Source organism: Scyliorhinus torazame, chromosome 8 (assembly GCF_047496885.1).
Source record: "Scyliorhinus torazame isolate Kashiwa2021f chromosome 8, sScyTor2.1, whole genome shotgun sequence".
Taxonomy (NCBI): Eukaryota; Metazoa; Chordata; class Chondrichthyes; order Carcharhiniformes; family Scyliorhinidae; genus Scyliorhinus; species Scyliorhinus torazame.
In genome coordinates this window covers 206,362,367-206,376,640 of record NC_092714.1, presented here as the reverse complement: position 1 = coordinate 206,376,640, position 14,274 = coordinate 206,362,367, and the positions used below count along the sequence as shown (strand labels likewise).

The 14,274-nt window shown below is 48.2% G+C and overlaps 1 protein-coding gene across 1 annotated transcript in view; it reads left to right on the top strand.

Moving 5' to 3' along the window:
* Positions 1 to 580: 580 nt before the first annotated feature.
* Positions 581 to 14,274, top strand: part of LOC140428342 (breast carcinoma-amplified sequence 1-like) — a 269,364-nt gene continuing 255,670 nt past the window's right edge. Inside the window, exon 1 of the mRNA XM_072514703.1 lies at positions 581 to 664. The gene's annotated coding sequence lies outside the window, so the exon portion shown is untranslated. The remainder of the gene's footprint in view (positions 665 to 14,274) is intronic.

Sequence of the window (14,274 nt, the reverse complement as noted above, 5' to 3'; positions counted from 1 at the left end):
CAGTTCATTGCTGGCAGCAAGTGTTACCTTCATATTCCAAGGATATGTTTCGTTTTGGATTTCGATACTGTTACACTGCTACTTTTATCATCCATTCTTTACATTTGTTTGACATAGGTTTTTTTTGTCTTAACACTTTTTGGCTACTAAATTATTGCGACGAAATAGTGAAAAGCTAATAAAAAAATCATTTGGTGGGATTTGTTATACGAAGGAATGTTATACGCTATTGCAATAGGAACAAAAATCCCTTCACCAATTACAATTTTCTTCTCGTGGTTTGATTTTTTTCCCCAATCTCTCACAGTAATTTCTAGTAAAACTTTTGTTAGCTGCTGACAGGAGTTGACCTTACGTGGGTTGGGTGGATGTTTTTCATTGTTGCTACATTTCTGCAGCAAGTTCTCTTGAGAAATTGTTTGCATGCTGGATTTTTTTCCCCGAGTGCCGCACCAGCTCTGGACACAATCTGACAAAGGATTGCGGTTGGCAGTGATAGCTCCACCCTTGAGCAATTGTGTTCAACTCCAGCTCGCAGGTAACAAGCTGCTGGCGAGACTGGCCTCGAGTGACGAGAGAGCTGGCCTGTGGAGGGTTATCTCTCCTTGCTGTCTGTGGCTGACTGCAATCGGACCTGTGCTGAGGACAAGGTGCTTTACTGCAGGCAAGTCTTACCTCTTTTCACTGCAGACCAAACCATATTCGTCTGGAGAAAGACTTAAGGGGTCAGATTGCGACATTTTAATGTCAGAACGTGATTGAAGTTGCGATATTTTTCAGAGAACTTGTTTCATCAATGTTAACTTTATTACGACAATATTAACTTTAAAGTGCGACGTTTTGGCAAAGCTAAAACAAAAGTGGGGAACATTTTCCCTTCCGCTTTCTGAAATGATTTGTTATCTTTGGGGACAAGACTATTCACACTATTATCGGTACATTTTCTGAAGTGCAATAACACTGTTTTCTTGAAAGTTCGAGTGTTCAACAAGTGTAAGAGGTGTGCCTTGTCCACGCCCCCTTGTATTTAGCCATAGCCCATTTTTTTCTTCACGCCCGAACCAGTCATTGCTCATAGGATTGTGTTATTAACCATTCGCATTCTGTAATAATTGGACAGATTACTTTTGATAGTGGAGATTGAAGTGATAGAAATACTACCAGAACATTGCACTTGCTTTGCCTGTAATTGACAATCTGAAAACTGCTTTTTAAATAACACTGACATTTCATAGCCACCATGTGTGATTTTAAGAATGAGAATGTATGTGTTGTTTTCAGACAATGGTGATGGAGGGCACCCTGGATAGAAAAACATGAAATCAGGAGTGTGGGGCGAGGTTGTTACTTATAATGGATTGGTTTCCATTGCTGGCACCAATCAAGTCTGGGCTTAAGTAGGGTGCTCTTTCCAAAGGCTGGTGCAGACTCGATGGGCCGAATGGCCTCCTTCTGCACTGTAAGTTATGTGATTCGAAAGGAAGGGAAAATAATTTTACAAAACCCAGCAATGGAAAAGGAACTTATTAACGCTAACATTGTCATTACTCATTAGTGTCCATTAACATGATACCAATGAAGGACTCGATATTGACACAGCACCAATCAGCCAATGTCTTCTGCTTGGTCTAACTAATGACTTCCATTACTACACATTGTTCCAGACCAGAGTTTGAGTTATTGCATCCCTGAGATAGGTAAACATATGAGTAGTAGTATAGCTGTACTACTTGCTGCAGAAACATAGTCACATACACAAACCACTCCCAGATGAAGATGTGGCTGCTTATCCATAATGACCAGCAAAAGCTAAGGTTCTCCAGAAACTGATCTCTGCTACCTCCTGAAGGATTAGCTACAGGCAGAACCTTCAGTCAGCGCTCATCTACCTATGGTTACCAAGGTAGCAACACCTCTCAGTTTCTGTGTCACTTGTTGTTTGCCAAAGTCCAAGTATAGTTCTATTTCTATATGTATATATTGTTTGTAAACAAATGCTGTAGATTGTGTATGTTGGCTGCTTCCCAAGGTGACCCCATAATTCTTACATTCGCCACAAATCCAACATCACTAAGGCTTTTTCAAGGGGTGGAGGGAAGGTTTGAGAATGAGGTAATAATGCCAATGACTTGCTCCTGTAGTTCATGATGTCTCTGCAGGTTTAGAACATACAGTGCAGAAGGAGGCCATTCAGCCCATCGAGTCGGCACCAACCCACTTAAGCCCTCACTTCCACCCCATCCCCGTAACCCAATAAGTCCTCCTAACCTTTTTGGCCACTGAGGGCAATTTATCATGGCCAATCCACCTAACCTGCACATTTTTGGACTGTGGGAGGAAACTGGAGCACCCGGAGGAAACCCACGCAGACACAGGGAGAACGTGCAGACTCCGCACAGACAGTGACCCAAGCCGGGAATTGAACCTGGGACCCTGGCGCTGTGAAGCCACAATGCTAGTCATTTGTGCTACCGTACACCCCAGGTGTAAATTATAAGGGTGCCGATAGCCAGATCAGAATGCTGGTTGGATACTGAAGGAGTTCTTCAGTTCTTGAACTACTTTGTCCCTCACTCGATCCACTTGGCTTTGTCTGAACCAAACAGTTTACAGCTTAAGCCAGGTTTGTCCAACCTTTTCTCCTTGGGGGGCACATTTGAAACTTTTTCTCCCTCAAGGGACCAATGAGCTAATTTCAGAGAGATGAAGTTTGGCACAAATTAAAAATGAATTTCAAAACAAAACTCAGGTATGTAAAGAAACAACTAACTCAGCAAAAAACAATGAGTAACAAATAAAGATGGCCATTTGAGTGTAATAGTGTTGGATGTGTGTGTTTGATTCACTCCCAGTCTCAAGGTGCTCACTCATTCACCCTCAGCCACTGTGAGAGTGGATGAGAATGTACGATTGTGTGTGTAGCTGAGGGTGAGATTGGGAGTGAACCAGACTTATGGAGACATTCATTCTCTCACTCTTCTGCCTCCCACACACTATCTCTCCTCTATCCACCTCTCAATCTCACCCCTCACACTCTCACCCTCTCTGTCTCTCCCCCTCACACTTTCTCACCCCCTCACACTCCCTCAGTCTCTCACACTCGTTCAACCCTTCCCGCGCTCTGTACCCCCTCTCATGCTCTCTACCTCCTCTTGCACTTTGTACTCCCTCACATTCTGTACCCCCCTTACATCCTCTTGCCCCCTCAAACACACATGCCCCCTCACACACACATGCCCCCTCACACACTCATTCTCTCCCCCCTCATTCTCTCACAGTCTCCACTTGGGCCCTGCTCCCTGGCAGCTCTGGTCCATGGGCCCTGCTCCCTAGAATCTCTGCTCTCTGGCCCTAGCTCCTCTTCCCTCAGTTCCTCAGGGTCTTGGCTCCCCATCCCTCGGCTTCCTGGTCCTTGGCCCTCGGCTCCCTGGCACTGTTCCTCGGCTCCCTGAGCCCTTGGCTCGGCCCCATATCTCCCTGGTGCTCAGCTCACCAATTCCTAGACCCCACTCTTCAGTTCCCTTCAGAACCCACCCCCACGCTCCTCGCTCCCTCCCTCATTGCCACTCCCCTTCCGCTCCTCGCTGCCCCATATCCACGAGGTTGCGGATGCCATTCACCTTCCCAGCTCTTGAGATGCTTCGTGCCACTTCACTCTGAAAGAAATGTGAAAAGTCAGTCCACCTTTGCAAAACTCCATCAACTAATTTTGAAGGAGCCTGACATTTAAAACAGACTTCCATTCTGCAGGACCATGCCATTACTTCTTGCTGAATTCCACTCACCACAGCACTGTTCACCTTTAGTTAGATGGCTATTAAACCACTTCAGAGTTGTGAAACACATGGGATCATGGTGACCTGACCAATACTGACCTATCAATCAACACAATAGAAGAGATTATATTCATTCACCTCATTTCTGCTGATGGGATCTTGCTGAGGGCAGCATGACATCAAGTTTGGGTCTCGACTTCTGGGACTTTCCCACTCACTACCAAACCCGGGAAAATCCAGCCTCTATAACATTCATCACATACTTATGAGTCTCTTGTGATGGATTTTCATCATTTGTTTCATAATGACAGCAGCGTTATTCCATATAACCAGCTGGGCACTTAACAGTTTACAGCTTAAATTTAGTAGCTTCGTCGCCTCAAAAATATATTAACAAGAGTTGTGGAGCTTGAATCAAGCAAAACTCTGCTTCCATAATAAAATAAAAACTAGAACCCTTGAAAAGAGAAGGAAAATTTGGAGGGCTTTAAAAATATAGATATATATTCACCACGTTTTACATAGAGGAAGATAATATCCTCAGTAAAATGTTAAATAAAAGGAAGAGCTTTTCTCAGCTGGTACAAGACTAGAATGTTTGGTCTCTCTTATGGGAAACGCACTGGAGTTACTGTATTGCAAAAAGGGACCACAAATTCAGGCCAGGCAACTATGCATCTGTTTGGCTGCAGGTAATTAGAAATATTTTAAATTTTTAACTTGAAACAAGGGATGGGATTACCTGACCCCCCGCCGTGTCGGAGAATCGTTGGGGGCTGACGTTAATGCCGCCATTCTCCGATGAATTCTCTCGATTGCCGAATTCTCCGGCACCGGATATTCGTCGGGGGCGGGAATCGCGTCGGTCGCGTCGGTCGGCGGCCCCCCCCCGGCGATTCTCCGGCCCGCGATGGGCCGAAGTCCCGCTGCTGGAATGCCTGTCCCGCCGGCGAGCATCAAATCACCTCTCTTCCAGGCGGGACTAGGCGGCGCGGGCGGGCTCCGGGATCCTGGGGGGGGGGGGGGCGCGGGGGGATCTGGCCCCAGGGAGTGCCCCCACGGTGGCCTGGCCCGCGATCGGGGCCCACCGATCCGCGGGTGGGCCTGTGCCTTGGGGGCACTCTTTTCCCTCCGCCTCGGCCACGGTCTTCACCATAGCCAACGCGTAAGAGACACCCTCCCTGCGCATGCGCGGGGATGATGTCAGCAGCCGCTGACGCTCCCCCGCATGCAGGAATTCCGCCGCCTGGCGGCGTCCTTTCGGCCCTGGCTGGCGTGGCGCCAAAGGCCTTTCTCGCTGGTTGGCGGCACGCCAGGCACTCTGGCATGGGCCTAGCCCCTCAAGGTGAGGGCTTGGCCCCTAAAGCTGCGGAGAAATCCGCACCTTTGGGGCGGCCCGACGCCGGAATGGTTCACGCCACTCCATCCCGCCGGGACCTCCCGCTCCGCTGGGTAGGGGAGAATCCCGCCCAAGGTTATTATTTTTCACTGAATATAGTGAGTGCGTTACACAAAATTAGCCCACTAAATTTTCTTCTTCAATCTGTTTGGCAATGCATACAATGGTATCAATTCTACCAATTAAAATATAAAAAACTTTTTTCTTGCAAATAAAGTAGCGGTAATCTCATTATCTTTTCAGGATTCTTCAGTAATGTGGGCAGAGTGCTGAATTCGAAATTGCTCCCAATCCTCGGGTCTGGTTTTTTTTCCAGCCAATTTGCATGCTGTCTTTAATTTACCTTGAAAGCCATGTTTGGCCATCTTTCCCATTTTACTTTTGCACTAGACAGGAATGAACAATTGTTGCAGATGTTCCTTTATCGCATGCATCTCTAATTTCTTGTTTAATGTAATTCCCAACATCACCAGTACAGTTTAGGGGTCTATATGCAATCCCCACTAATGTTGTTTGCCCCTTGGTGTTTCTCAGCTCTCCCCACAAAGATTCCACATCGTCAGAACTAATACCCTTTCTCACTATCCTGTTCCTCTTTAACTAGCAATGCAACCCCACCGCCTTTTCCTTTTTGCCTATCCTTCCTAAACACTGATTACCACTGGATGTTCAATTCCCATCCCTGGTCACCCAACAGTATCATAACCATGCACATCTATTTGCACAATTAATTCATCCACTTTATTGCAAAAAAGTTGAATCATTAACAAATATAACAAGTATGCAAACAAGGAGTGAAACTTTTCATGATTCATTGAGCAGTAATGGTTTGTTGATGCTGCAAATGCTACACCTCTGTGTACATTAACTTTGTAAATTTACCTAGATGTTATGTTTTTAAAACGACATAACTGCAAGTCATGTACTAAAAGCCCAAACCAATTCTATCTTACTGGTATCATAGTGTGCAGTTTTATTTAATAATATTAATTTAGAGATCGTGATCGTCAAAGGCGTCAGATGGGAGATTGCTTTCCTGATCACCTCTTTTCAGTCCGCAAGCAAGACCACAATTTTCTGGTTGCTTGCTAATCCACTTTGACCTTTCTGTTCTTGGCTTCCTAAACTGTTCAAATCAAGCTTGGGGAATGCCGGATCTTTTGATAAGGTATTTTTCAGTCTTGCAGCCTCAATGTTGATTTTAGATCATAACCAGTGCTCACATTTTCCCAGACAGCAGGTGCTGGTATTAGTTCTTTTGTAAGCTCCTCCTGATCTTTTTATTTCTTTATTTGTCCCATCGCCACTTACTTTTACCTTGTAACATAATCCATGTCATTGCAGGGATCTCTGGCCATTTAACCACAGGTAACGATAGAGAGATGGCAGAGCTATTAAAAAATTATTTTGCTTCAGTATTTACCAGAGAGATAGAACCAATAAATACGACATTGACTGATGAGATGAGTAAAGAGAAGTGCACTGGAAACTTTAGAGGCAGCACGGTAGCATTGTGGATAGTACAATTGCTTCACAGCTCCAGGGTCCCAGGTTCGATTCCGGCTTGGGTCACTGTCTGTGCGGAGTCTGCACATCCTCCCCGTGTGTGCGTGGGTTTCCTCCGGGTGCTCCGGTTTCCCCCCACAGTCCAAAGATGTGCAGGTTAGGTGGATTGGCCATGCTAAATTGCCCTTAGTGTCCAAAATTGCCCTTAGTGTTGGGTGGGGTTACTGAGTTATGGGGATAGGGTGGAGGTGTTGACCTTGGGTAGGGTGCTCTTTCCAAGAGCTGGTGCAGACTCGATGGGCCGAATGGCCTCCTTCTGCACTGTAAATTCTATAAAAAACATGAAAATAAAAAAGTGGATGTATTGAATAAATGAAATAAATTCAACGATGATAAAATCCCTGTTCCAGATGTTTTTAAAGAATCTAGGGAAGGGATGGCAGAGGCATTACTACGTATATTGTTAGTCGTGACAGGGAACTGGCAAGAAGCTACACATATTCGGAGACCCTCTCCCACAGACCCCCCCCCCCCCACACACACGTACAAGTGGACCCCCTCCAACTGATATGTGGAACCCCCCCTTCCCAATACTGCTCCCCAGAGGGCCACCATCTGGCACTGCCCCAACTAAACCACCTGGCACTCTGTCACTGTCCCTTGGCAATGGTCCCAGTGTCAGGGTACTGCCCAAGCACACTCCTCTCCTCCCGGGGGCTATACTTACCCATGTGCCCCCAAGCGGATTCCCTCCACCTGGTTCACGTTTGTGAAGGGCGAATTCCAAACATGGGGGAAGTATCCGGCCGGGAAGCCCGTTAATTATATGGAAATGTATTGAAATTAGGTACCCGACCTTCCTGGGTGGAAACCCCATTACACCACCGGCGAGGGGTGGGGAGAATTGGAAAACGAGGGCTGGATTCTTCGGTCACGCCTGCTGCAAGATCGCCACAGACGGGATGCAGGCCATGTAAAGGCCCATTGAACCTTGGGTGGGAATATCTGATTTCCGGGCGGGGGAGGCCAAAGAACCCCACCCATTATCTCGATGGTGATATTTGCGTTTTCTGAGTCTCGCAATATTTTTTGCCCACATCGCTGTTTCCGCTTGCGGTGAACGCGGGAGCAAAATCACAGCAATAATGATGAATAGTCAGCATGGATTTCAAAAGGTAAAAACCTGCTTGACTAACCATGCTGAATTTTCTGAGGTGGTAACAGAGAGAATTGACAATGGTAATGCTGTACAAATAATTTATATGGCTTTTCAAAAGGCCTATGGTAAGGCTATCAGCTATCCATCAGCCATAATTTTGGGACGATTCTGTGAGTTAAATTCTGGCTAAATCATCAGCTATCACATTGTTTTTCCCTGCAATGTGGGTAATCTTTAGATTATTTATTTAGCAAATGGAAAATCCCTCAGCCAAGCAGTTTCTTCTGCTCCTGCTGAGCTGAGTGCAGATAGGCCTCTGCTGAATCTGTGGATTGGACATTCTCCTGTGATGTGGTGCATAGTTTGGTCTCTCTCCCATGGACACAAAGGGGCCTGGCACGAATGCCCCATTTTTGGAGGTTGGCTAAGCAGGTGCCGTGGCCAGTCCTGAACCTGTTAAGGGTGGACCACCCTTTCCTTGGAAAGTTGAAACCAGGCAACTGATTTGAGTTTAAGACTCCGATTTGCAGGCTAAGTGCTGATGCCGACGTAGGAACAGTGTTGTTTTATGCCAGAAAAAATGGCGCAAAAGCTGCACTGATCCTCCGTCTGGTGGGGGGGGGGGGGGGGGGGCTACCAGCTGCGCAGCGTAAAGCCCCCGGCTTTGCCTGCGGATAGGGCCGGAGAAATGCCAGGTCCGTTGCCGCACATGCGCACGGCGGCGGCCTGCAGCGGCCGCACCGTGCAACATGACACTGGCCGCACGTGAAACTGTCCCCCTGTAACCAGCCTTGCCACCCCCGGAACACCCCCGCCAGCCCCTCCAGCCCCCGACGAGGGCCCCCCTGCCAGTGGAACCCCCCACCACCAACTGTGGCGGCGCTGGACTCCATCCGCAGCTGCCACACACGGTTCACAAAAAAAAAGGATGTGTTCCCAGCCATCAGGCACTCGGCTTCATCGGGGGCGGAGCATCAGGGGAGGTCCTCAGGTGACATCCTGAGGCCGTCCGGAAGGCGTGTGGCATATTGAAAGAGCACGATGATTTTGAGGGGGCGGAGCATCGCAAAAGTCCCCAATTTTGGCGCAAACGGTTATTCTCCGGCCGATTGCCGAATGCGATTTTGGGGTCGGTGACTGAAGAATCCCCTCCCAGGTACTTGTTTGTCATGTCCAATGATTCCCTTTCATTGGAATTTGCATTGAGGTTCTGTGTGGGAGGGTTTTTCCAGATTGGCTTTCTTGATGGGAGTCGCACATTGCATGGGCTGAATAGAGCAACCTTGAGTGGCAAATGACAAGGGGGAGAATTGCAAATTTCTTTGATCATTCTGTGAGTTATTGCAAGTTGGCGGTTATGTGGAGGAGTGATGTTTGCCAGGACAGGAAGCCAAGAGAGGGGTGTTGAACGTGGTGATACACATGGGAGCATTCAGTTGGGTGTTAACTCTGTGTGTGTGATGATCTTGACCAAACAGGGGTGCAGTATTCTATTGCTGAGTATGAGATTGTGAGTGCTGAGGTGCAGAGGGTGGTGGTAGCAGCACCCCATGTTGAGAGAGCTAGTTCGGCAATCAAGTTGTTTTTGCATTTGAACTTGGTTGCAGTTGTATTTAGGTGTCTTCCAAAGGTCAGTGTCCTATCTAAGTCACTCCAAGGTATGTTGAAGTTGATGATGCCATTCAGTTGGATGTTAAGCTCCTTATTGGTGTTTGCATTGTAAAGATGAAATAAGCTGGATACTGTTTTTTTCAGGGCTTGCCTTGAGTCGCCATGTGTTGCAGTATTGTTCAAATTTTGACAAGTCCTCATCTAGGGTCTAGTCCAAGGTGTCAGAGTCGGAGGCTTCAGTTATAAGGCAGATGCCATCAGCACATATGAATTTTCGGGAGATAGTTTTTGTACAAGTTGAACAGGATTGGAGCCAGTACTGAGCCTTTGTCCATTGGTTTGTCTTCTCCATGTACTCTTTGCCTATCCAAGGTGAGCTCAGAACCTTTGATTGTTCAATAATGTTCAAATGTTTTTAGTCGCCTGAGGGGAGGGTCCGTGACAGCTTCAGGAGGGGGCCTGTGCACCAAACGGTGTCATAGGGTGCTTTGAGGTTGAGGAACATAGCATCTCTTCAAGCTTTTCCGAAAGCTGTTTTCAATGAAGGGGGGCAAGGAGTAGCGCCTTCTCCCCTGTACTGCAGTCCTTGTGGAAACCAACTTGATCGACACTAAGAACGTCTTCTATGATTGGGGATATGCGCTGACGGAAGAGGATTTCAAGGATTTTATATGGGACCGACGAGAGAGATTGCCGTAGACTGCTCCACAGATGGCACCACAGAGACAGTTGTATGCTTCGTGAACAGTGATGTTTCGTAGTGCAATTGTTGAGATGCTGCCTTCCAAATTTTCACTGTATCTTGTCCAGTTGGCTTTCCGGAAGTTCCATCGCATCTTCTTGGGCCTGTTAACTACTGGAACATGTAGGCCTATATGAATGAGTAGAGGATGGTGTTGGCTGTGCAGGAAGTAATCTAAGACCCAACTCTGTGCAGAGTGGGGAGTCCCATGAAGAGAACTGATAAGTTGGGAGAGTAATCTCTACACATCTGGCTGATTGGAATGTTCCTCACTGTTTGGGGCTGTGTATAAGTGTCAGATCATTCCTGGATGCCCACTCTGCAAGTGCTTCACCGGCATTGTCCAGTACCGGGTATCCCCAGCCTGAATGGGGACTGTTAAGGTTCCCCTCATGGCTGGGTGGGGGAGGGCGAGCAAGACTTGCTGCTCCCAGCTGGGGCTTGGAGGCTTGTAGACATTGGCTCGGTGGCATCACCAACCTTTAGGGTGTCAGAGAAAGTGGTCATTGGCAGGTGATTTGCTTCAGCAATGTCGTTTCAGACATGGATGGCCATATTTGGCGTAAGAGTGGTAGCACAGGAGGAATGGAATAGCAGCCTGCTTCTTCTGTTCAGATGTGGGTTTCCTGCAGGAAAACGATATCAACGGAGTGTTGACCAGCAAGGACTTTGATGAGGCTTTGCTTGGCTGCCAACAGACCCTCAATGTTGAGATGGAAGATTCAGAGAGCAGGGTCTACTGCAATGTAATCTCGGGGACCTTTTTCATTATGTGGACTCTTTTCATGAAGCCTCCTTTGGAATTTAGTTTGCTGGCAGGATCATTAGCTTCCACTGACAGAGGGTGCAATGCAAAGGCTGATTCCCTGCTCCCCATCTTTAAATTATAGAATTGCAAAAGCAGGCTCCATTGAAATAGCCATGCCGTTTTTATTTTGACTCTCTCCACAAATGTTAAGGGGTTATGATCTGTGTAGGCTATGGTCTCCCTATACCTATTTTAGATGTACATTTAATAATAATCTTTTTTATGGGTGTCACAAGTAGGCTTACATTAACATTGCAATGAAGTTACTGTTAAAATCCCCTAGTCGCCACACTCCGCCGCTTGTTTGGGTATACTGAGGGAGAATTCAGAACGTCCAATTCACCTAACCTGCACATCTTTGGACTGTGGGAGGAAACCGGAGCACCCGGAGGAAACCCAGGCAGACACAGGGAGAATGTATAGTCTCCACACAGTCAGTGACCCAAGCCGAGAATCGAACCCAGTGCTGTGAAGCAACTTGCTAACCAGTGTGCTACCGTGCCGCACATTTCAAAATGTTTGAGAGCCATTAACAGTCCCAAGAGCTTCCTTCTTTACAGTGGACTATCTCTTTTGGTGTATATTCAGTTATTTTTTTGAAATACCCAACTGGTCTGTCGATACCTAATCCAGTATCTTGGAGTAGGACAACACCTACCCGATGTCACCAGCATCGATTGTCACTTTAAAGGGTTGGTTAAAGTTTGGAGCTATTAGCTCAGGGTTCATTCATTAATATGTTTTTGGCTTTTTCAAAGCTGTTTGGCACCACCCTGACTACACTATCTCTGCTTTATTTCTGTTACAAGTCTGTCTGTGGGGCAGTTATAGTAGTGAAGTTTGTACGGTTTTTGTGGTAACCTACACCCCCCAAAAATCATCTTATTTCCCATTTAGTAATGGTGACAGGGAAATCCATCAATGCCTCTTCCTTTGCTACTCGGGGCAACTACCCTTGACCCACAACATAATCTAGGGTTACCTGAGCTTTAGCGAACTCACTCGTTGTGAGATTTACCACTAGCTCAGCAGACTGTAACTTTCAGAATAGGCCTAGGCGCTACCTCCTGGTGTTATATGATCATCCATATATACGACACAGATGGGTGGGCCAGGTTCATCAACCTTTGGAAGGTAGCTTGAGGCTTTCTTAACCATATGGCCTAACCTGGCATTGGAATAATTATCTGTTGTGATAAAAGCTGTGATCTCTTTAGCTTGGGTCATCCGGGGAACCTGCCAGTATCCTTTTGTGGTAGTCGGTAATAGGGGTATTATGGTACCTAGGTTGAGGCTGTAAGATCATTGGTGTGGGAGGTACCTGAGACAGGAAGATCATTGGTGAAGCCTACCTGCTGCTTCCGCCCAGTAAGGCGGAGTATAAGAGTCTGTGTCTCCCTCGCAGCTGCATTCTATACCTGCGCTGCTGGGGGAACCATCTAGTCCAATAAAGCTTTCAATTGTCATCCAATCTCGCTTCTGGAGTCATTGATCGAGCATCAATTTATTGGTCTAGATTTTAAAGAATGGACCTCCAAATCAAGCCGGAGTGTCTGCAACTCAGCCCCCATGTGGCAAACTCAGCGGCAACCTTCAAACACTGGCTGGCGTGCTTCAAAGGGTACCTCAGGACGGCCACGGCTGCACCCACGCAGGACCAGAAACTGCAAGTCCTCCACTCGAGGGTGAGCCCAGAGATCTACACCCTCATTGAGGATGCGGACGATTTCGAGGCCGCGATGGCCCTGTTGAAAGGACACTACATTTGCCCAGTAAGCCAGGATTACGCCCGACATCTGCTAGGGGAATCGCTGGATGAATTCTACCACGCACACTTGGTACTAGGTAGGAACTGTGACTACCCGCAAGTTTCAGCCAGCGACCACATAGAACTTTTAATCCGGGACGCATTCATTGCAGGTATGCTGTCCTCCTAAATCCATCAGGGCTGCTGGAGAAAGAGACACTAGGCCTCAAGGAGGCACAGGCCCTTGCTAGCTCCCTGGATGTGGCCTCCCAAAACGCCCGCGCGTACATCCCCGACCGCGGGCGCCACGCTCTGGGGCGAACCGGGGCCGCCACCACAACTCTCTCCATGTGCCACTTACGGGCCATGTGCGGGCCGCGGGCGCCGCCATCTTCATTTTCCTGAGCCATGTGCAGGCCCGAGCGCCGCCATCTTGTTCCCCAGGGACCACGTGCGATGCGTGGGCGCTGCCATCTTGCCCACCCCCAGCCATGTGCGATGCGTGGGGGCCGCCATCTTGGCTGGAGCCTCAGGACTCCGATTTGGATGACCACACACCGCCCGAGGAAAATCTTCAACTTTTACCACGACCCTGGACCAGTCTCGGCACCGAACGCTCTCGACCGCGACGACGACCGTGCTCATCAACGGGCGCAAAACATCCTGCCTGATCGACTCCGGGAGCACAGAGAGCTTCATACACCCCAACACGGTAAGACGCTGTTCTCTTCCCATACACCCAGTTAACCAAAGAATCTCCCTGGCCTCCGGGTCTCACTCTGTAGAGATCAAGGGGTTCTGCGTAGCGAACCTCACGGTCCAGGGAAGAGAATTAAAAAAATTCCGACTCTACGTCCTCCCTCACCTCTGCGCAGCCACGCTCCTGGGATTGGACTTCCAATGCAACCTCCAGAGCTTAACCCTTAAATTCGGTGGCCCTATACCCCCGCTCACTGTCTGCAGCCTCGTGACCCTCAAGATCGACCCACCTTTCCTTTTTCCGAACCTCACCCGGGATTGCAAACCCGTCGCCACCAGGGGCAGACGGTACATTGCCCAGGACCGGACCTTCATTAGGTCGGATGTCCAGCGGCTACTGAAGGAAGGTATTATCGAGGCTAGCAACAGCCCCTGGAGAGCTCAAGTAGTGGTTGTAAAGACTGGGGAGAAGCACAGGATGGTCATTGATTATAGTCAGACCATCAACAGGTATACGCAGCTCGACGCGTACCCTCTCCCCCGCATATCTGATTTGGTCAATCAGATTGCACAATACAAGGTCTTTTCCACGGTGGACCTCAAATCCGCCTACCACCAGCTCCCCATCCGCCCGGGCGACCGCAAGTACACTGCATTCGAAGCAGATGGGCGGCTCTACCACTTCCTAAAGGTTCCCTTCGGTGTCACAAATGGAGTCTCGGTCTTCCAACGGGAGATGGACCGAATGGTTGACCGGTAAGGTTTGCAGGCCACGTTTCCTTACCTCGACAACGGATCCACCTGCGGCCACGACCAGCAGGACCACG